This window comes from Opisthocomus hoazin, chromosome 1 (genome assembly GCF_030867145.1).
Source record: "Opisthocomus hoazin isolate bOpiHoa1 chromosome 1, bOpiHoa1.hap1, whole genome shotgun sequence".
Classification (NCBI taxonomy): domain Eukaryota; kingdom Metazoa; phylum Chordata; class Aves; order Opisthocomiformes; family Opisthocomidae; genus Opisthocomus; species Opisthocomus hoazin.
The window spans coordinates 62789116-62810878 of record NC_134414.1 but is presented as its reverse complement, the minus strand read 5'-3'; positions in this window follow the sequence as shown (position 1 = coordinate 62810878).

Here is a 21763-nt window from a genome sequence, read left to right as displayed (position 1 = left end):
CGCTTTTTCTTTTTTGTATCAAGAAAAAGTATGATGTGGCATGCATATGGCTATGATATAGATGCTGTATTTGAAATTACCAGAAAGATCAAATTTACTAGGCATTTCAAGAGCTTTTCAACAGAAATAATAAATCAAACATCATGGGCCCAACAGTGCTTTCTTTATACTGTAGCTGGCAGAGTGAAATTAATTCATAAAAGTAGAGCCAGAAGGATTTGACCAAACACCTATTTACCTTAAAGAAGAATTAAAAAAAAAAAAAAAAAGATGCTTCGGGAAGATTTAAGACAGATAGCATGAAATGCCTGTAACCAACAGTAAAAATCTACTCAGTTAAATGGATGCCATCTGTGTATTCTGGCATTTGGTAACATAAACAGCTTTTGATATATTTGGATTTAGAAGCAAAACTAGAACCAGTAAAGCTTCCAGAAATCATAAAAGACTAGAGTAAGAATTCACACGTTTCAGCAGCTCATATTTCACATTTGTAACTCAAACTTTGTTCCATGACTTTATGACAGAAACAAGAAGAGGGACTACAGTTACAGCAGCCAGAAAACGTCTTTGTCATTGGCAAGGATTAAGGAAAGAAACAGGAGAAAATGGCTACAAGAGGCTCAGTGCCAAAATGTCGCCCAGTAGACAGCCAGGATGTGGATCTAGGCTGCTGCAGGCTTGCCCGAGTCTAGGTCATCTCTATGATGGCTGGACAGTAGCATTGTAACATAAAAACTGTTTCTTTTATCATAGTTGCTTGCATTTGGCATGTGAGCTTCTAGTAACTTGATTCACCCACGAACCGAATATAAGTTGGTCTGATCTGTGTTATGGGAACACTGGTCTAACTTATACGGCCACTTAAATCTCTGTGCTTACCTTACCTGAGGTAGCTTAAATTGACTTTCCTTAAGTCTTTTAGAATTCCTTTTGCTAAATGGAAACAAAGCAAAACTCCATTTTGAGGCAGACTTGTTTGGGAAAAAATAATGAACCAGTGGTACGGAGTATCACTTTTGGAAGGAAGTTCATATTGGAAGCTCTTTACAGCCTTAGCTAATGCAAAACACTATTCCCAAACACTACTGAAGTGCAGTTGGTTTTCAGAGGAAGGCCGGTAACTGTTTATACAAATCTAGCAACAATATGTAATAGTTTTACCCTTGGCAGAGAGCCAAGGAAATGCTACCAGTGTTTGAAACTGCAGGAGTGATATGCCTATTGCCTGTCTCAACTGAATTTGATCCAGAACGCTGAAGTTAACATAGCTGCTCTGTAGGGGGAAAAAAATAATTGGGCTTTGAAATAAAAAGAAGTCAGGAATTTGGATTTCCTTGCTCTCCAGCTGACAGCTCTCCTAGAGCCCCACACCTTTTCTCAAATGTACACGAGAGACCCGAAAACTGGCAGTGCCTGTAACCTACCTGCATCTTGATAGTTGATTTTATGCAAGCACCAGAGAAAACACTTTTAAAAAGTACAATGTTGATTTTCAATGTTTTCTGAGGAAAAGAGGAATGGCTAGATCAGCAGAGGAAATCAGGCACTAGAGTGCTCTGTGTTCCGGTGGATAACTAGCATAAAACGCTTTAACATTCATTGCAGATGACCTGGGATCCAGGCTGCTGTTATACCATATAATTGCCAAGGAAGCAACTGGCTTCAGTTTCCAAGAGCCGAGTGCAAGTTGTGGCATCATGAATGACACATCAAAAGCGCCCGCAACGAAAGCCTGATTTATGGCAACTCAGTGGTAATGGCCAAAATAATCTTTCTGCTTTGCATTGAGGTAGGTTGGAAAGTCCTAAACAAGACGGGCAATCTGTCCAAAAGTCTGCAAGTATCAGATATTTTAGGAAGTAAATTATAAAAAGGATTCTACAAGGTATTTTGCAAAAATATTGACTACCCTGAAACTCTTTAAAAACCTGGTGTCGTGCACCCATGCTGAATAAACCACATAGTCATTTAAGAACTTTGCACTGAAGCTGTAAATGTAAGTATTGATATAGTAGCTGTGCTATATTTCATGTGTGATAATGAAACATTAATCTTGGGAAAAACAATCCTTTAAAGATGTAAGCCTTGGTCCCGCATACTTTGCTTTTTTTCCATTGAATATGCTAAAAAGTCAGTTGGACTCTGCAAGGGCAGAGGGACAGACATAGTAAATTCCCTTCTGTCAGCTGAAAGGATTTTATGGGGACATTGAAAATATGAAACGCTTTGTTGAATAGTTGGCACTAATGTCTGTTTTAGGAGCATAGAGGGAGTATGGCAGTTCCTTTTCATGGTGTCTGGATAACTTTCGTCAAAGAGGGACTCCGTAAACAACTGCCATGCACAGGCTATAGTATGTAGAATGCTATTTAAGCAGTTAGTGTAAATGTAAGGTAGTGCCTTACATATTCAAAAGGGTTGTTTTCTTTCTTACCCTCTGGTTTCCAGAAAGGATCTTTGCAAAGAGGTAGTTTATAACGTAGCATGCAACATATTTTAATAGAATAGCTGAGATGGGTTGTTCTTCATCTAAAAATTAAAGGGCCCCACCACCATCATCATAAATGCTGCGTTACCTTTGAGGTTTGGCAGGCTTTTAAGGTCACCTCTCTTTAAATTTGAAAATGCTTGCTCACATTCAAGTCTTCCTGCCAGGATGACTCAATTCATTAACTTGCACTTATATAGATGGCTATTTTACTGTTTCTTTAAGTGAACTTTTATGCTGGCTGCCTGCTGTGTCCCGAGTGCTGCGAGCATTTCAGAAAGTAGGTGCATGCTGTGAAGGCAGCCCTCTCTGTAAATAATGTTCCAATTAATAAGACAATTATACAGCACTGCAGTACTTTATTGGTGTTCTCTGTTACTGCAGTGTTGGTCAGAGCACAATAGTTAAGAAAGAACCAACATTTTCTTATAAGCCCTTCTGTCTAGAAGCTTAGACTTAGAAATACCACTCTGAAAATTCAATATCGAAGAAGCAGAAAGGCATGCATTTTACAGTGCTTTTGTATAAAATTGTTTATAGATTATATGAGTAAAATTAAAATGAGAAGAGGGGATTTGGTTTAGAGTCTTTTTATATGAAATGCTTTCTACTTTATGGGTTGAAAGAGTAAAAACAGAAAGGAAATGTATCTTTGGTTACATTTTAAAATGTTTACTATAACTCTCCAAAGGCATTTTAAACTGAAATTTTACAGGTCATTAGTCTGTTATATGAACAGGTCCTGAAACAACTGTAGAATGAAATTGTTAAGGTCCAGGCACAACCTATAAAGACCTGGGTAGAATTTAGCTGCCCAACACAAAAGTTCCTTTATCTTCCCCCTCTGCTGAGCTGCTGTGTCACCCTGGGGGTGCCTGTGCTTGTCTACAGAGCTCCTTCGCTCTTTTAGTTGCCCAAATGCCTAGGTTGTGCTTCTGGACACAGAAGGAATTTCTGTCTAAACCACTTGGTACCTATGCCATGTCTCAGCCCAAAAGAGATGCAAGAACTAATGGCTCTTTTTCCCTCTGGCCCGGACACTGTAAGGGAGCCTCAGACTGTCCCCTCCCGGGTAACGATGCCCTGAAGGGCTACTGAAATCCCACTACTGCTTGCTTTTAAGACGATTTTGTCTTCTTTCCATATGACAGTTTTCTTATCAAATAGTTAGAGAACTAATGGAAGAAGAAGGATGCTCAGGGGAGGCCAATAAATAAATAAATAAATAAAAGAAAACAGAAAGAGCAGACCTTACAGCCCGGTGGTGAGAACACGTGCATGGATGTGACAGTCCTGGGTCTCTGCATAAAATACAGTTACAGTCTTCCATCATGTTCACCTGTGAGTAGATGTCTTTATACACATATATAAATGTGTATGTATAAATACACATTCATTTTTAATCAGTTAAATGTTATGAAAATCCTATAAAGCATATTTCAGATGTAATCAACATTAAAATTACTACTTTAAATAATACCAGCCTTGTTTTTCCACACCTCTGTTGCAAGCCATTATACACATTTTAATTCAGTGAGATGTAGAATGTCTCTTTTGTATACTTCTGCAAACTTCAGAGCAATGCAAGTCTAATACTCAGTTGGGATCCTTCAGCTCTGTGATAATATTTAATAAGTATCAGTTTTGCTTGTCTTGTGCACACATGTGGTTATGCATTTTTCAGCTTATCAGTTTTGAAATCCTTCTCCTTTCTGTCCTTATCAGCTCTCATGGCATTATTGCAGGTTATTTACCGTCACTTAGATTTTGCAATATAGAATACGGAATACAAACTTCAGAGTCTTTTCTAATCTACTTGATGTAAAATCCACTGGCGAAATACCTGTCCTCAGCATCATTTACCTGGCAGGGTGAAGCTGTTCTTTAAGCTGGCCATCAGCCGAACCACATGAGTTTGCACTATTGTTGTCAAAGGATGGGGAAAAAAAAAAAGCTGTTCATGTGCTTGCGTTCACTTTTCAGGAGCGCTCCAAGGTCAGCTACTCAAACCAAGCTGCGACCTTCACTCCAAATTCATTCGGCCTCAGTTTAGGTGCCTGTGGTGGGGAGGTCCACACCTGCGCTGGGAACTGGCCTTGCCAGTAAAGCCAGTGGTGTTCTAAGATCAAGCTGATGTGCTCACTACAGGATGAGGTGTCTGCACCCTGTACACCACTGAGTGTATTGTCCAGCTTTCCATCCCCCGTGAAGACAAACCTGGATGATTTCTTTAGCTTTTTTGAGGTGAAGTCACTACTGCCTTCAGCATATCTGCTGACCACAGAGCACGGGCAGACTGGAAAGCTGCCTTGTCATCGTTGTACATTTATGCAGTTTTTTTACACTGGATCGACATGGTGAAATCTTGGTGGGGAAAAAGAGAACTCTACATTTATTGCAGGTACAAGAAAACAGAGAACTGGAAGAACTAGCAAATCTAAGCTACTGACAACAACTGTTAAGGGGCTGTGTGGCAAGCCAGGTCCAGAAGAGTGAAGCCCACAAAGATGTTCTTTCCCAGTGTTGCAGAGAAGGTTTTTTTCCATCAGCCACACTGAACGTCACTGAAGCCCATCGTGTTTCAGTACCTGGATGCCCAGCTCAGGATATCTGTGCTACAACACGTGGCCTGCGTTATGCTTCCCTGCAACTTCATACCAGTAGTTTAGTCTGAAATAGGTATTTACATCACTTGCATGTTTCAGAGATGCTAGCACATGAGCCTGGCGCAGCACAGATAAGACTATAAGCCAAAGGAGAAGCCATTTTCAGTGTCTGGGCAGAAGAGCAATGCTAAGCACGACCCAGCTAAGCTGCTCGTAGGGTGTTTCGCCTGCTCCGTTTTGTCCTCCAGCTCTGGCAGGGCTGTTGTCAGTGTGGCATGGAGGCCTCCGGTAGCACTTACGTCCTTGCTCACTTTAACCAGGCTGACCTGAGTGCAAAATAGTATCACGTTTGAGAAGACAAGTTATATTAGTTGAAGCATTACTTTGTGAGGCTACGCATAAAGGTCTGTCAACGGACCATGGGAATCACTAGCGTGAGACTAAGAGAAAATATGGTCCACTTAAAGATTTTTGGTAAAAAGTCCAGTCTACCCAAGCCTGCAAAATATAAATAAAGGTTTTTCATTAGGCTTTCTGTGGGTGCAGATGTTCCCTCTGCTGGGGGCATAACGCAGTGCAAGGGAGGTGCACTGGTCCAGAGGAAAGGCAATGTGGGGAGGAGAAACAGAGGAAGCATGATGCAGCAGGAGACACAAATAGACCTCGGTAATGTGATCTTTCTCCACTGGGAGCATTGCTTCTCCTAATACACTGCCTCTTCTCGTTGCTGTTGGTGCAAAGGTAGGAAGTCAAAGCTTCTGGAGGACACCAGGTTTCCCTTTCATGGGGGTTGTGGGAAGGCGTGGAGGCACCTGGACTGGGAGAATTTGCATGTGTATACGGCTGTGGGGAAGAGAGAGACAGGGAGGGAGGCGTGCCCCGGAGCCAGGCTGTCCTGCAGGCCTTCGGGAGAGATGAATGTCCTTGCTCTAGAATTTAGGTAAAAAATGTTTTGACAGCTGGAGAAGGTTGGGGAAGGAAGGATGAGTGAGTCAGCTTCCACCACCAACCTCCTCTCCACCAGGAACCAGAGGGGAGCAAGGATGGCTCTGTCCTTGTCACACCAAAACCCCTGCTGTCCTGCAGACAGGGCACTAATGACTAACGAGATTTATCCCTGGCAGCCAGGGCTCAAACACTATTTTGGGTGCCAACCATCACATCATGCAGTAATTCTGCGGAGGGGTATCACGGACAGATCCCAGTGCCTGTTGTGGAGATTGATGTGGCTGGAAGTGCTGAGCAGAACAGCTATTTTTGTGCTGTTCCTGTTACACAGCTGAACAGCTGGCCCTGCACTCTGACAGCCACCGAGGAAAGTCCAGCATGGCTGAAGAGCGAGAGAGCAGTGCACCAGAGAAATGCTGCGTGGGTTATTGTGATGCCCCAAGATCCTTGAATTTGTTTTGGTAGTGTATAAAACAAGCAACAGAAGCAGAAGTAAGAGAACCAAGACTTGTATGTCTGCTTTATAAATGTAGACATGTATTTTTAAAAGCCTTGTTGTTAGGTTTCTTCAGGCACCTTGCTTTGGGTTTGTCTGTGACATTACTTTTTCATTTCAATGTTATAGTATTATTCTGGAAGCAATTACTATGAAATCTATAAAGTCATACAAGCTTTTTAAAGGAAATTACCTGCATTCTATTTGAAAAGTCATGGCAGTCAGGAGAAGTCCCTGGTGACTGGAAGAAAGGAAACATTGTGCTCATTTTTAAAAAGGGTAGGAAGGAGGACCCTGGGAACTACCAACCTGTCAGCCTCACCTCTGTGCCTGGAAAGATCATGGAGCAGACCCACCTAGAAGCTCTGCTAAGGCACATGGAGGCCAGGGAGGTGATTCAAGACAGCCAGCATGGCTTCACCAAGGGCAAGTCCTGCCTCACCAACTTAGTGGCCTTCTGTGATGGAGTGACTGCATCAGTGGACAAAGGAAATGCAACAGATGTGATCTATCTGGACTTCTGTAAAGCTTTTGACATGGTCCCCCACAACATCCTTCTTTCTAGATTGGGGATATACGGACTTGATGGATGGACTGTTCAGTGGATGAGGAATCGGTTGGATGTTCACATCCAGAGGGTAGTGGACAGCCGCTTGATGTCCAAATGGAAATCAGTAAAAAGTGGTGTCCCTCAGGGGTCCATAATGGGACAAATGCTGTTTAATATTTTCACCAATGACATAGACAGTGACATCAAGTGCACCCTCAGCAAGTTTGCAGATGACACCAAGCTGAGTGGTGGAGCTGACATGCCTGAGGGACGGGATGCCATCCACAGGGAGCTGGACAAGCTGGAGAGGTGGGCCTATGTGAAACTCATGACATTCAAGAAGGCTGAGTGCAAGGTCATGCACCTGGGTTGGGGCAACTCCCGCTATCAATACAGGCTGGGGGATGAAGGGATTGAGAGCAGCCCTGCCGAGAAGGACTTGGGGGTACTGGTGGACTGAAAGCTGGACATAAGCTGGCAATGTGTGCTCACGGCCCAGAAGGCCAGCTGTATCCTGGGTTGCATCAAGAGAAGTGTGGCCAGCAGGTCGAGGGAGGTGATTCTGTCTCTCTGCTCCACTCTGGTGAGACCTCACCTGGAGTCCTGCGTCCAGCTCTGGAGCCCTCAGCACAGGAAAGACATGGATGTGTTGGAGCGGGTCCAGAGGAGACCACAAAAATGATCCGACGGCTGGAGCACCTCTCCTATGAGGAAAGGCTGAAAGAGTTGGGACTGTTCAGCCTGGAAAAGAGAAGGCTCCAGGGGAGACCTTATTGTGGCCTTTCAGTACTTAAAGGGGGCCTGTAGGAAAGATGGGGAAAAATCTTTTTAGCAAGGCCTGATGTGACAGGACAAGGAGCAATGGCTTTAAACTAAGGGAGGGTAGATTTAGGCTGGATATAAGGAAGAAATTTTTTACCATGAGGGTGGTGAAACGCTGGAATGGGTTGCCCAGAGAGATAGGGGAGGTTCCATCCCTGGAAACTTTCAAGGCCAGGTTGGACGGGGCTCTGAGCAACCTGACCTAGTTGAAGATGTCTCTGTTCATTGCAGGGGTGTTGGACTAGACGAATTCTAAAGGCCCCTTGCAACTCAAACCATTCTATGAGGCTATGATTCTATGAAATGCTGGTCTTCCGATGACTTTGTGGAGAGAGACTGTTATAGTACGTCACTTGTGTGATTACTCTCCAGCACTTTCCTTTGCTCAGCCATAACTGTATGCCAAAGACCTTTGCCAAGAAAGCAGGTTGAAATTAGGGTGAAGACTGATTACAACAAAGTTATTTATAACAACCATAAAATTAAGTCTTATCAAGTGATAACGTTATCCCGTGGTAACAGAAAAATACTTCTTTGTTCGGAAAAGCTAATTTGTGTATAAAAAAATGCAGGCTGACAACTGAAGCATGACGGTTGATATGTGCAAGATGACTTGTTTTCCAAGGTTTAGCGCAATTATTGCAGCTCTGAAAGCTCAGATGAACTGTTTTCGTGCCTAACCAGTGGCCCAAAATGTGAGATGTTTGCAAACGTCGTAATGTTTTCAGCAGCTCCATTTCAGGCTGTTGAAAACCATTAATAATACACCACAATAACTGGTTAAAAGAAAAACATACTGTTCAAACAAATCTCCATTAAACTGTCATCTTCATTTTTATACTTCTTTTACTGCTATTATGGGGATGTGTGTGTTTTTTCTGTGTTTTCTCCGTCTCTCCATTATCAAGAGGTAGAAAGTGACTGCCTAAATGGACGTTTTTTCATTATTTGAATTGTACACAAGTTGAGCGCTGCACACAGTACATGGAAATAACACATAGCGGTGCCAGTTTTGTCTGCAATTAAGCGACGCAGAGTTGTAAAGCAAGTTCAGCTACAGCTCCTGCAAATATCACAATGATATCTGATGTATGCTTCTTGCTCACGGGCAAATAACCTTCACCTGGGCTAAATAAACTGCAATGATTCTGGCCCGTGCATTAACAGCAAAGAAATGGAAAGGTGGAAGAGTAGGAAGTTTATTAGACTGAGATCCAAATAGTATTTAAACTGTAAATGAAAACAAAATGACAGAAAAATGCTGAGCAGGCTGTCAGAGCAGGTGTTTTTAAAGGCCAAGAAAGGAGCCCTTCCCTGCCTCCCCTGTGGCGATGGCCTCCCTGGGGTCCCCACTACCTCCTCCCCAGGGAATGAGGAGCGAGGTGTCAGGGCTTCCCTGCTCTAAAAACCAGCCAGGACCCACGGGAGGGATGAACAGGGGGGCGGTGGGTGGCCGGGCTGTGCTGCAAGCAGGGGAGGCAGAGTTTGGCTGGTGAGAGAGGGATGAAACCCAACCCCTCTCCCAGATGCCCAGCAAAGGACAAGGGGTGACACGGCCACTGGTGGCAGCAAGGAAAATGCCAGTGGTATGTAACGAAATGAAATTTTCCCCATGAAGGTGGTGAAGCATTAAAACTGTTTGCCCAGAAAGGGGGTGGATCCTTGGAGATGTCCAAAATTAGACTGGTGTTCGTTATTCCAGTTTTCTGTACAAAGTGAGGGACATGGGGAGCACCACGGTCTTTTGCTCTGCACTTGCATCTAGCTGTGCTAGACAGAGATGTTGTTTAAAAATACTGTGCCCCGCAGCAGCGTGACACTGGCAAATATTTCTGGTGTCGAGCTGGCCTTAGCCACCCATGCCTGGGCAGTGCCTGCTGACGAGTCAGGCTGTGAAGGTCAGAATATCCTATACACTGCATAGGGTCCGCGATGCCTTTTAGCTCCTGCCAAGTCACTTGCTCGTGACTGCAGGGAGAAACAAATGCATGCCCTTGGCAGCCGTGTGGCTTTCGCAGTGCTATGGTATTTATTCACATGCTAGGCATAGCATCTGATACAATGAGCTTTTCTTCCCCCACTCTGTTTTTTTGGTAGGTCTTTTGCTGTTCCCTTCCCAGTCTTAACACTCATTTCAGTGCTTATCTCGCTGCAGGAAATCTGTAGTGCAGCACTAAGTCCACCTTTTGATTTCTCTCTATGAATCTTCAAGATAAACAGATAAATTATTGATGTAACAATAGCAGATCCAAGTTACTTTTTTAGTACTTCTTTTCAATAGAAACAAAAAAATCTAGGCTGCACCAGTACAGTTTTCCATCATAATCACCCTGGCGAAAATTTTTCAGTGCTTTTTGTGTAGGCTAGAGTTTGGTGAATAAGGTTAGTGATTAAAAACAGCTGAGAATATCTCTTTGGAAAACACTCTTTTTACCTTGAAAATATTGCAGTATAAGCAGCCCACTGAAAAGTATTTTCAACTATGATACATAAAGTTCACACAATATAAGAAAGGCATTAAACTACAATGTCAGGAACGTCAGCTGCCATTAAAGGCTATGGAGCTGGTGAACAATTTAATCAGTGATTTGAAAGCACTGATTAAAAATATTCAATTGTCAGCACTAAAAGATCATATGCTCCTTAAAAGACAGCAAATGACCAAAGAGTGTTCCAGCTATAGTTAATTGCATTCTAGCTGCACATTTGCAACATTTTACTTGACTTTTGTAACATTTTCCTGACTTTCTTTGAAAATTTGGCAGTTAAACTAAATGGTCATTTTAGGTCCCTTCCAACTGAAATATTCTATTCTATTCTATTCTGTTCTATTCTATTCTATTCTATTCTATTCTATTCTATTCTATTCTATTCTATTCTATTCTATTCAATTCTATTCTATTCTAGTCCAGTCCAGTCCAGTCCTGGTCCCTGCTGAAAGGCAGCCTGTTTCTGAAGTTTAAGCAGAAACGTTAGACGAGCTTTGAGCAGGGAAAATACTGGGAAAAAAACCCCTCTTCTGACATAAATATATACATATATACACATATACAGATATATTGTGTATACACACACCTTACTGATTTTTCTAAACAATTATTTTTTTCCAATGCAATACATATTTTGCTTTGTACAGGCTAGCCATGGATTGACCCTGGAGACCATTTGAACAACCCCATGCATCAGTACAGGCTTGTGGCAGACCTGCTGGAGAGCAGCTCTGCGGAGAGGGACCTGGGTGTCCTGGTGGACGACAGGTTAACCATGAGCCAGCAGTGTGCCCTGGCTGCCAAGAAAGCCAATGGGATCCTGGGGTGCATCAAGAAGAGTGTGTCCAGCAGGTCGAGGGAGGTTCTCCTTCCCCTCTACTCTGCCCTAGTGAGGCTTCATCTGGAGTACTCTGTCCAGTTCTGGGCTCCCCACTTCAAGAAAGGTGAGGAGCTACTGGAGAGAGTCCAGCAGAGGGCTACGAGGATGGTGAGGGGACTGGAACATCTCTCCTACGAGGAGAGGCTGAGGGAGCTGGGCTTGTTCAGCCTGAAGAAGAGAAGGCTGCGAGGGGACCTAATATATACTTACAAATATCTGAAGGGTGGGTGTCAGGAGGATGGGGCCAAACTCTTTCCAGTAGTGCCCAGCGACAGGACAAGGGGCAATGGGCACAAACTGAAGCACAGGAAGTTCCGACTGAACATGAGGAAGAACTTCTTCCCTCTGAGGGTGACGGAGCACTGGAACAGGCTGCCCAGGGAGGTTGTGGAGTCTCCTTCTCTGGAGATATTCAAGACCCGCCTGGACGCGGTCCTGTGCAGCCTGCTGTAGGTGACCCTGCTTCAGCAGGAGGGTTGGACTAGATGACCCACAGAGGTCCCTTCCAACCCCTACTATTCTGTGATTCTGTGATTCTGTGATTCTGTGATTTGCTACATGCAAATTTCTCTACTTTTTTCTGTCCAAGGGAATTACCTTGGTAGGAAGTATGCATTTTATTAGGGTTTTTTCGTGATGTTTGATCTGTTTTATGTATTCAGTGCCAAAGTCAAAGTGAAGAGCGGAGTATCTGTACTGGGATGGAGCTGGTGATACTGGCACAGCTGGGTCTTCGGTGAGTCAATTGTAGGGCTTTTTCGCAGCCTGCAGGAACCCTCCTCCAGCGGTGAGGTTTACCTTCACCATGGAGGTCTCACAGTGTCCCGCCTCCTCTCAGGGCAGGTCATGATCCTTATCTTAGCGCCTCAGCTGCCCAGCACTTGAGGATGAGCTTCACTGAATCATCCTGAAGGTAAGGACAGACACTCTCACCATGAGCTGCTGTTGAGTGGAAAGTCATTGTAAGTGGGAGATGGCACAGCCGAGCTGTTTGCAGTAGTCTTTGCTGCTGAGGAGCTGCTTTATGCTCTGTATTAGTATCCTGAAAGGGAGCACACAAAAGCTCAGGAATATTGCCCTTCAGCATGCTAAATGTGGGTGTAACTACAGGATGGCATTTATAGAGGAGGCATTACAGTCTGGTATAATAGTTCTGGTTCAAGAAATATAAAAATGAACACCCTTGCATGACGTTTTATGTTCACATATTTGATTTAAAATATGTCTGCAAAGCCCAATTTTCCTGTCCTACCAAACTTCTGCTCACGGTAAAGAAAAGCGTGCGGCCAGCATAAGTCTCCCGCATCTTTTGTTTGCCTGACAGGCACGTGGCTGTGCAGTGAGCTGATAATCAAAGGCTTTACTTCAGAGCAGCCATAATTTTTCTGATCCCTTCATAAAAACACATAAACCTTGCAGAAATTATCCATTTTTGAGCCTACGCCTCCAAAGGAGGGTTGTGGGTGTTTCGGTTGTTTTAAGGATGAAGACATTACCACCTAGTGGCAAGGCTTCAGAACGCAGCAAATCTGGGGTCAAATATTGGCTCGAAAATAGGGTATCCTGAGTTTCTACGATTGACATGGCAGGCATAATAAAAGAACTAGAACAAGGTGAAAAATAATTTTAATTGTGAATGCAAACAGGCAGCAGAAAACTGGGTGCACATGTGTGTTGGGTGTAAATTTCTGAAATTCTCAAGCCAAAGCCTGCTGCTTGCCAGCTGCAACAGGTATGTGCTGGTTGTAAATTTTCATCCCACCTGAACCGGACAAACATGGCACAGCCTGAATCCTCCAGTTAGTAAATAGACATGAGACAAACCCTGCCATTAGGAGGCTGATCACACGCTGTGCTTCTGCACACAGACTATTTAGACTGGGAAAATTAGGCTCAGGGTGCTGAAAAGAAGAGCTGGTGCCAATGAGATGGGTTCCCAAAATGAAGCAGCAGTCTCAGAAAGAAAAAGGGAAGCCTGGAAAAAAGAAAGCAAAGGTCTTGCCTGAAGGAATAACCTGGAAGTGGGGGAGGATGCAGGAGACCGGACAGCTTGTGGCCCATAATGCCTGAGACTGTTAATAATGAGCAGCAGCACAGCATGAACCAACCTGACTGCTTGACTGTCCTGAGCCAGCAGCAACCTTCCTGCTGAGATGGTTGGTGAGACCTTGTGACTGTAGTGCTGGGGTCAGTGAGGGAGTGAGTGTCTCAGAAAGTAGAGTAAAACTGTTGTCTCACTGTTTCTTAAATACACCCCAGCTGTCCAGAGCCACTGCAGGCTGTTGTTCACTCTGTCTCGCCCATGGCAGCATGCTATTTCCAAACAAACCTTTTCAGCCAAATACAATTCCCAAATAATGTAAGTGGCTGGATCCATGAGGTTTCCCTTCATGTTACCTAAACTCCTTGGTTTAATTAGACTTGTACAGTTGCCAGTGAGTTCTTTTCTCCTGACACACTACCATCCTCTTGCATAATCTCCTGGGTGGATGTGACTCGCTGTTATAACAGAAGCCATATATTGACTTCCTCTGGAGAAATTCAAGAACTGCCAGACTGACATACATCCCTGTCACTGTCTTCACTAGGGTTATTAGTAACACTGCTAATTTGATAAATCTTAGATTTTTTAAAGGATTCTTCTAAAAACAAGCGTTTAATGCTTGACTGAGATCTCTGTTGCAGTGAGTACAGGGGAGATTCAGAAAGGAGTCTGTGGCAGATGTGTATTAGTGAAATGTCTCGCCTTTGGCATCTCTCTCTCTCAAGTGATGTCCCAGTTGTGTAATTCCTCCATTCCGCCTTGCTCTTGAAATCGCAGATCCTCAGCAGGCATTAATAATAAAGACAACTGGTGTCTCTTTTTGTAAACACCTTCTGGTTCTGTACAGTGAAACTGAGCTTCTAGGGATTCAGAGACCACTGGAAGCATTTATGTAGTTGATATATCAAAACAGTTAATATTTTTCTGGTAGGAAAATTGTCTTATGGTCACTATTTGAGTGAGATTCTGATTTCTATAAGAGGCCACCAGCCAGAACTCCAGCAGAAATCAGAAATTACTGTGATTTTCATGCATCTCTAAAACGTGACATTTACTATGAGGTACACTGAGAATTGCCACCCCTGTGAAAGTATCTTAATATTTCTGTTCAGGGAACTTTGTTCGTTCTTACCAAGAAAAAAGGAACAGAACAAATAGCACAGGCACTTACATAGGTTGCAACTTTGCAGGCCTTTTACCCCTGTCTGGGCCTGGGTCTAGTCTCCCGAGATACTTGACGGGACTCTGAACACATTATTCAAGAATAAGTGAGGCATAGCAACTCACCCAATTGTGATATGAATGTCTCTGTAACCTTCTGAAAGCTCCAGCCCTCGATACTTCGGGGATCACGGCGATGAGGTGGTCACACAGCTGCCAGAGAGCTGCTGAGCAGAGAGGAACGTGGGATTTGACTGCACCGCCCAGACTGGCAGACTTCCGTTGCCAGATGTTGCACTGTCACAGATATTGGAGCGGGTTTGGTTTGTTCTTCACACATAACACAGATGGCCAAGAAATTCTCCTTTAGCCCCTTAGTATCCAAAATAAGTATTAAGTTCTCAGTGGTTTATTTACCAAAACAGCAAGTTTTTGGTGAGATGGGCAGTTCTGTGTAACTTAGCAGTCTCTCAACCCACATTTCAAAGACTGAGCTCAGGAAAAAAAAAAAAAAGCGTAGCCAAAATCCCCAGAAATATACCTCTCGTTAAGGATTCAATATACAACATCTCGCCTGGAAAAGAGAAGGCTCCGGGGACGCCTTACTGCAGCCTTTCAATACTTAAAGGCGGCTTATAAGAAAGATGGAGAGAGGACTTTGTACAAGGGCCTGTAGTGACAGGATAAGTGGTAATGGCTTTAAACTAAAAGAGGGTAGAATTAGGTTAGAGATAAGGAAGAAATTCTTTACTGTGAGGGTGGTGAAACACTGGAACAGGTTGCCCAGAGGAGCTGTGGATGCCCCTCCCTGGAAGCGTCCAAGGCCAGGCTGGACGGAGCTTTGAGCAAGCTGGTCTAGCAGAAGGTGTCCCTGCCCATGGCAGGGGGCCTGGAACCGGATAATCTATAAGGTCCCTCCCAACCCAAACCGTTCTGTGATTCTGTAAAAGCTACGGCTTTATACGTAGACATTTTTACCTGAAAGCAAAGTTTTCCCTCAGCAGCACTTACGAGCATCGGCAGCTCCTTCCCACCCGGCCGCCCGCGCCTGCGCAGACGCTCCAGCCCGACAGCGGGGAGCGCGAGCTCCAGCCGTGAGGCGAGAGTGACACCTGCTGTCCGTCACGGCCGGCGGAGGCGGGGCTTGGCGCAGCACCGCCCCCCCCCGCCGCCCCCCCCTCCCCCCCCCGCCCCCGGCTGGGGAAGACACCGGGGGGAGGCTGCGCGCTTTTCCGCCCTGCCGTCGTCAGTGCGTATTGTCAGTGAAAACGGATCAGTAAATCTCCCAAACTTCTGCCTGACGAAATAAAAGGGGATTTGGAGTTGTCACTGCCGGAGCTGGGGCGCGTGTGGACAGAGCGTTACCACCAGCAGCTCCAAACAGATGGGTCAAGCAGGCGGGAGCTCTCAGAAGTCGGGGGTACGCAGCCAGGGAGCCAAATCCTCTTTCAGCGTGAAGAGGAGCCTCGATAGATAGAGGATCCCGGCTGCGACACCAAACTCAAGTCAAGCACAACGCAATTTGAAGCATTTTGATGTTGAAAACAGATTACGAGCTCCCCTGTGGGCACAGATCGCAAGGCTTCCCCACCAGGGCTTGTGTGCGCTCCTAGCCTGGCTCCACAGGGAAACACCGCAAGGCAGGCCTGAAGGAAAGCATTCCTGCTAAACAGAACCTTGACAGTTTCTTTATCAGAGATTAGATTCAAAAATGGAAATATTTTTTCAGGCCACAAGTCGAGTCAGATGAGTAATCTCAGGACAAAAAATAATGTTTAAATCCAGGCAACTTTCTTCATGCGAATGCTGGGGATAACCAACCATCCACGTATGCACACAGCCGTACGTATCCAAATCCCAAGTATGAAAAAGGAATATAAAGGACTGCAGTATCTTGATGACTAATAAAACAGAAAACGGGAGAATTTAGCTATTTCATCTAACAACTTCTGTTTTGCAGCCTTCCAGACTGCTGGGAAACAGGGACCAGACAGACAAGCCTGGCTGGGAAACAGGACTCTAGCTGTGGAAACGCATTGGCCAAGGTCTAGGGTAGTTTTGCTGTACCGCAATTTCTTGAAGCAGTAGGATACTCAGAGACTTCTTGCTCTTGAAATGATGGCTCTTTGATTTTACACTTGACTTTCACAGCTTGCAGACTTCAGAGGATCATAAGACCTTGGAATCAAACAGGTTGGCAGGGACATCAGGAGGTTTCCTGCTCCAATCACCTACTCAGAGCAGGGTCAGCACGAATAACAGACCAGTTTTCTCAGGGCTGTGACCAGCTGGGACTTGAAGATCTCCAAGGATGGCAGCTGCACAGCCGCTCTGGGTGGCCTGTTCTACCACCCAGCTGTCTTTATGGAGAAAAGGTCTCTCTTACCATGGTCTCCAAATTCTTCTTCCCACAAAATTTGACTGGATGACATTTTCAACTTTTAACTGCAAAAAGGCAGCAACAGAGGGAATAAGGGAAAACACAGCCCTTTGCGAACACCAGCTGGCCTACGGGCCAGCCAAGCATGCAAGGGGAAGAATACGCAGACACCAGCAGACTGGCTCAAGCACTGCTTAGGGATAAGAAATGTTTAACAAGAGGTGACCATCACACCTAGATCTGTACCGTCATCTGCTCTTCCACAGTACGTGCTCAGTGTTTGCTAGCTGGCTTCTGCGCTGGACAAAGATGTCATATGCAAGAGTTTTATTCCTGTCTTACAGTGAAAGGACATCAGGGCAAAGGAGATCCATGGCAATGTTTCCTTCTTGCCTGAGCTAGTCTTCCCACAGCATGAGATCTGATGGACTTCCTGAGCCTCATCTTCCTCCCTTCCCAGCTAGCTCCATGCTTCACTTCCCTGCCTCTCTGTTGGCCACCACTCTCTCCTTCTTGCCTTTCCTCATTCATGCTGGTCTTATTTTGCTTGAACAGGACCTCTGCAGCTAAAGAAATGCAGCAGCTTCATCCCTAACTACTATGAACAGGGCGTGTAACTCACACTGCAAACCCAGTAAAGGGAAGGACAATGAGGAAATTACTTCGGAGGGCTCAGCTGAGCTGCAGAAAGGTCCATCCGTAACACCCACCCTTGGCAGAGCACACACCTGAAAGATAAGAGAAACCTTCAACAAGGTGTAGTATCAACAACGAAGGAGGATTTTCTCAATGTCTTGACAAACAGAAAAAAATGTTAAAGTCCTGAAAGCTGAAGTGGAAGCAGAGAATAAAACTAAGAAGCATGAACTTCTAGTTAAGACACAAACTGTGGCCCCCCAAGTGTGATATATGATAACCCATCCCTGAAAGACATGTTCTGCAGTAGTTGCCTGATCTGCCATAGCACTACAATCCTGCTGAACTTAAAGAAAGAAAAAGCACTACTAATAAAACATGCCAAAGACTAATGTACCTATTACATATCCTGTTGTACAAGATCCCATGGGTATTTTTGGTGTTATTCAATTTTTTTTTTTTTGTTTCACTCCAATAAACAATTACAAAACATGTAGGAAAATAAGTTGGGAACAAATGCATGTCTTTGGAATATACGTCTGCCATGCACAGGAAGGGTGTACATCCATCTAGTGTGCACCTATCCACCCTGCTAGGTCCTGCAGGCACACCAGTACTCCCCTGGGAGCAAAGATGCTACACCAAGAGCAGAAACAGAGGTATTAGCATCACATTTTAGCAGTCTGAGTTTCCCACTGGGTGCAGGAATGAAGTACTTTGTGCAGGAAGGGGCAATGAATAGCCAGAGGAACGCATGGTATGGGCGCCTCAGAGGTGAAAATTGCCGAGCTGCCAACTCTCATGGGACAGCTGCACCCTGGGAGTTTTACGCAGAGACAAAGGAAAAGGAAAGTTTGTCCCAAAGGAAAAACTGTGAGTGTGAATGAAAATATATGCATGTGTTGTACATGTTTTAAATCACCTTGATGGCAATCAGTGAATGCATTTCAATGGCGAGCCCTTAAAATGTCTCCACTGCAATAAAAAAACTCTCTGTTGGCAAAAAAGGGGAGCAGCACAGGAGGAAAGAAGTACGTGGCCAATGAAGTCAGAAGAGTTTTTTTTAGAGGAATTAAGGGCAGTCAGTATCCAACCCCTACTGATGCCCATAATGCCTTTGAAAGCCTCCTATCAGTCAACACGAAACCTGGCAAAGATAGATAACATCTCTGAAGCCTTCAGTTATAAGGGACCCAAAACATCATGGCAAAGTCAGAGTGATTTAAAAGACAAACATTCTTTGCACAGGATGAAAATGGTTCAGAACCATATATAGGGAGATTATACAATGGATCATGTGGAATTTGTGTGAAAACCCATGAATAAAGATATCTAAAGCATATCTAAATCTGAGCAAAGAGTCCAAGGTAAATAAACAATTTAAGAAAATCTCTCTCCAAGGAGAAAAAACAATTAGGTTTTGCTGGAAGAGACAGCAGGGGAATCCCATTTATTTTCTGACAGACGGAGGCAATCTCTTACAACTGGATCACCTTAAGATATTTTGCGATGACACATATTTTGGAAGCAAGCTGAAGACAATGTAGCACAGCATAGTCACACCTGAAAAACAGGAGAGACACTCTGACAAGGCCTATGTTATGGAGGCTTTCCTCACTGACGTTGCGTGACAGAGATTGCATTGCTGCATGACTTCACTGCTCTGTATGATAAAAGGTGGGCAGAATAATACATTCCTTGTTGTGCTGGTGCTGGTGCTGCAGCAGAATGGTTTTTTTTGTGATCCTTATACTCCATTCACTGCAGTCCTTCTGCTCTCTGCCTTTCCCACCCTGGGTGATGGTTTCCTAACCCAAAACATCTGTTTACATTCATGTCTTTCCAACATGGTGGTGGAGAGGAAGATTTTCTCAATTTCTAGATTTTTCAAGAGGGCAGGGCTACAACAATCTTCTCTCCTTCCCCTTCAACCACCCACCCCGGCACGACAGAGAGCGCCCACAGTCATCACTTAGTCCTCCAGCCATGGTAAGGAGCAATACCTATGCAATCAGTGGATGAAGGGGCAGAGAGCCCCCAAAGGTTGCAGCAAAGAAATCAGTCGGACTTTTCCTTTTCTCCAGTCTAATTTCCTTTATTCTGCAGCCAAGTAAGCAAGCAAGAGAGAAAGTAAATGAAAGGAGCGAGAGAGAGTAGCAGCAGCCTGTTACACTCTCCCCATGTAATCAGATTACGACTTATGGGAGTCCCTAACCTTTGAGCGATCTCAGGAGCAGTAAAAGAATACCTTTACTCACGGATGGTCCTTGTCTGTTCCCGCTGTGATCCAGATAAGGCGAGGAGCCCCTTCGGGGAAAAGCTCCTGAGGGCGCCCAAGGGCGTCCTGTTCTTACCGGGTCCCGCAGCTGAACAGCGTAGATACGATCTGGGGTCCCAATTGATTCGAAGATGCGGTAATAACCTAACAGTATATGTACATTGTTAAGCAGGTATCCTTTATTACAGTGCCAGGCACACGGGGGATGTCTCCTCCAAACGTGCACGTCAAACACCCTTTTCATTCCAGGTTAAATACAATCACAATAAACATATTCATTATATTTCTGAGAAATGTTTAGCATATTCATGTTTTTTTCCGTGAACTAATTAGCATATGTTAATGTTTTTCACGCATGTCTGTTGGTGCTTCCCGGGTGGTAGTCGGGGGTCTTCAGATGAAGGCTCGTACTCTTCATCACAGTGTCCGCTGGTTGACCTTTGTTTCTGTGCAAACTCAGTTCTAAGATCACCTATACCGTTTCCTTCAAGGCTGTTTTGCTCTGGTCTTGTTACCCTCTTGATGCCTCTTTATCTCTGTAGCTTGGTGCATCTGCTCACGCAAGGCCGAGCTGTCTGGAGTAGAATTATTTAGGCGTCTCTTATCCTACATCTATCCCAGTCATCCACTGAGGACCAAGAATTGCTTTGGTTTTAATTATTTTGTCTAATGACTTAAAGTGATAACTTATATCTACATACATCCACTACATTCCTAGGTAGAAACAGGGGTTAGTCCAATAATTACAGCATTAGATCACTATGTATGCAAGAATACAAACTGTAATAATAAAAACTACAACAACTAGAAAATATTATTAAAGCTACTTTGTTATAATTTAACGTTTCTTACAATCCTTGCTATCAATCTTCCATAGGTTGTGTATAGCTCCATCAGAGTGGCATTCCTCAGGGGCTGGTATTGGGACCAGTGCTGTTTAACATCTTTGTCAGCAACACGGACAGTGGGATTGAGTGCACCCTCAGCAAGTTTGCTGATGACACCAAGCTGTGTGGTGCGGTTGACACGCTGGAGGGAAAGGATGCCATCCCAAAGGACCTGGACAGGCTTGAGAAGTGGGATCGTGTGAACCTCATGAAGTTCAACAAAGCCAAGTTCAAGGTTCTGCAGATGGGGTGGGGTGATCCCAAGCACAAATACAGGCTGGGTGGAGAATGGATTGAGAGAAGCCCTGAGGAGAAGGACTTGGGGGTGCCGGTTGACGAGAAGCTCAACATGAACATGAACACCTGGAGGTGTTTAAAAAACATGGCACTTCGGAATATGGTTTAGTAGGAATGGTGATGCTGGGTGGATGATTGGTCTCGATGATCTTAGAGGTCTTTTCCAACCTATGATTCTATGACTGAGCAATGTGCACTCACAGCCCAGAAGGCCAGGTGTATCCTGGGTGCCTCAAGCATGGCCAGCAGGTCAAGTGAGGTGATTCTGCCCCTCTGCTCTGCTCTTGTGAGACCCCACCTGGAGTGCTGCATCCAGCTCTGGAGCCCTCAGCACAGGAAAGAGATGGACCTGTCGGAGTGGGTCTAGAGGAGGGCCACAAAAATGTATTGAGGGCTGGAACACCTCTGCTATGAGGAAAGGCTGAGAGAGTTTGGGCTTGTTCAGCCTAGAGAAGAGAAGTTTGTGGGGAGACCTTATAGCAGCCTTCGAGTACCTGAAGATGGCCGACAAGAGAGCTGGAGAGGGACTTTTTACAAGGGCCTGTAGTGATAGGACAAGGGGTAATGGCTTCAAGCTGAAAGAGGGTAGGTTTAGATTAGATATAAAAAAGAAATTCTTTACTGTGAGGGTGGTGAGGCACTGGAACAGGCTGCCCAGAGAAGTTGTGGACATCCCCTTCCTGGAAATGTTCAAGGCCAGGTTGGACGGGGCTTTGAGCAACCTGGTCTAGTGGAAGATGTCCCTGCTCATTGTAGGGGGGTTGGAACTATATGATCTATAAGGTTCCTTCCAACCCA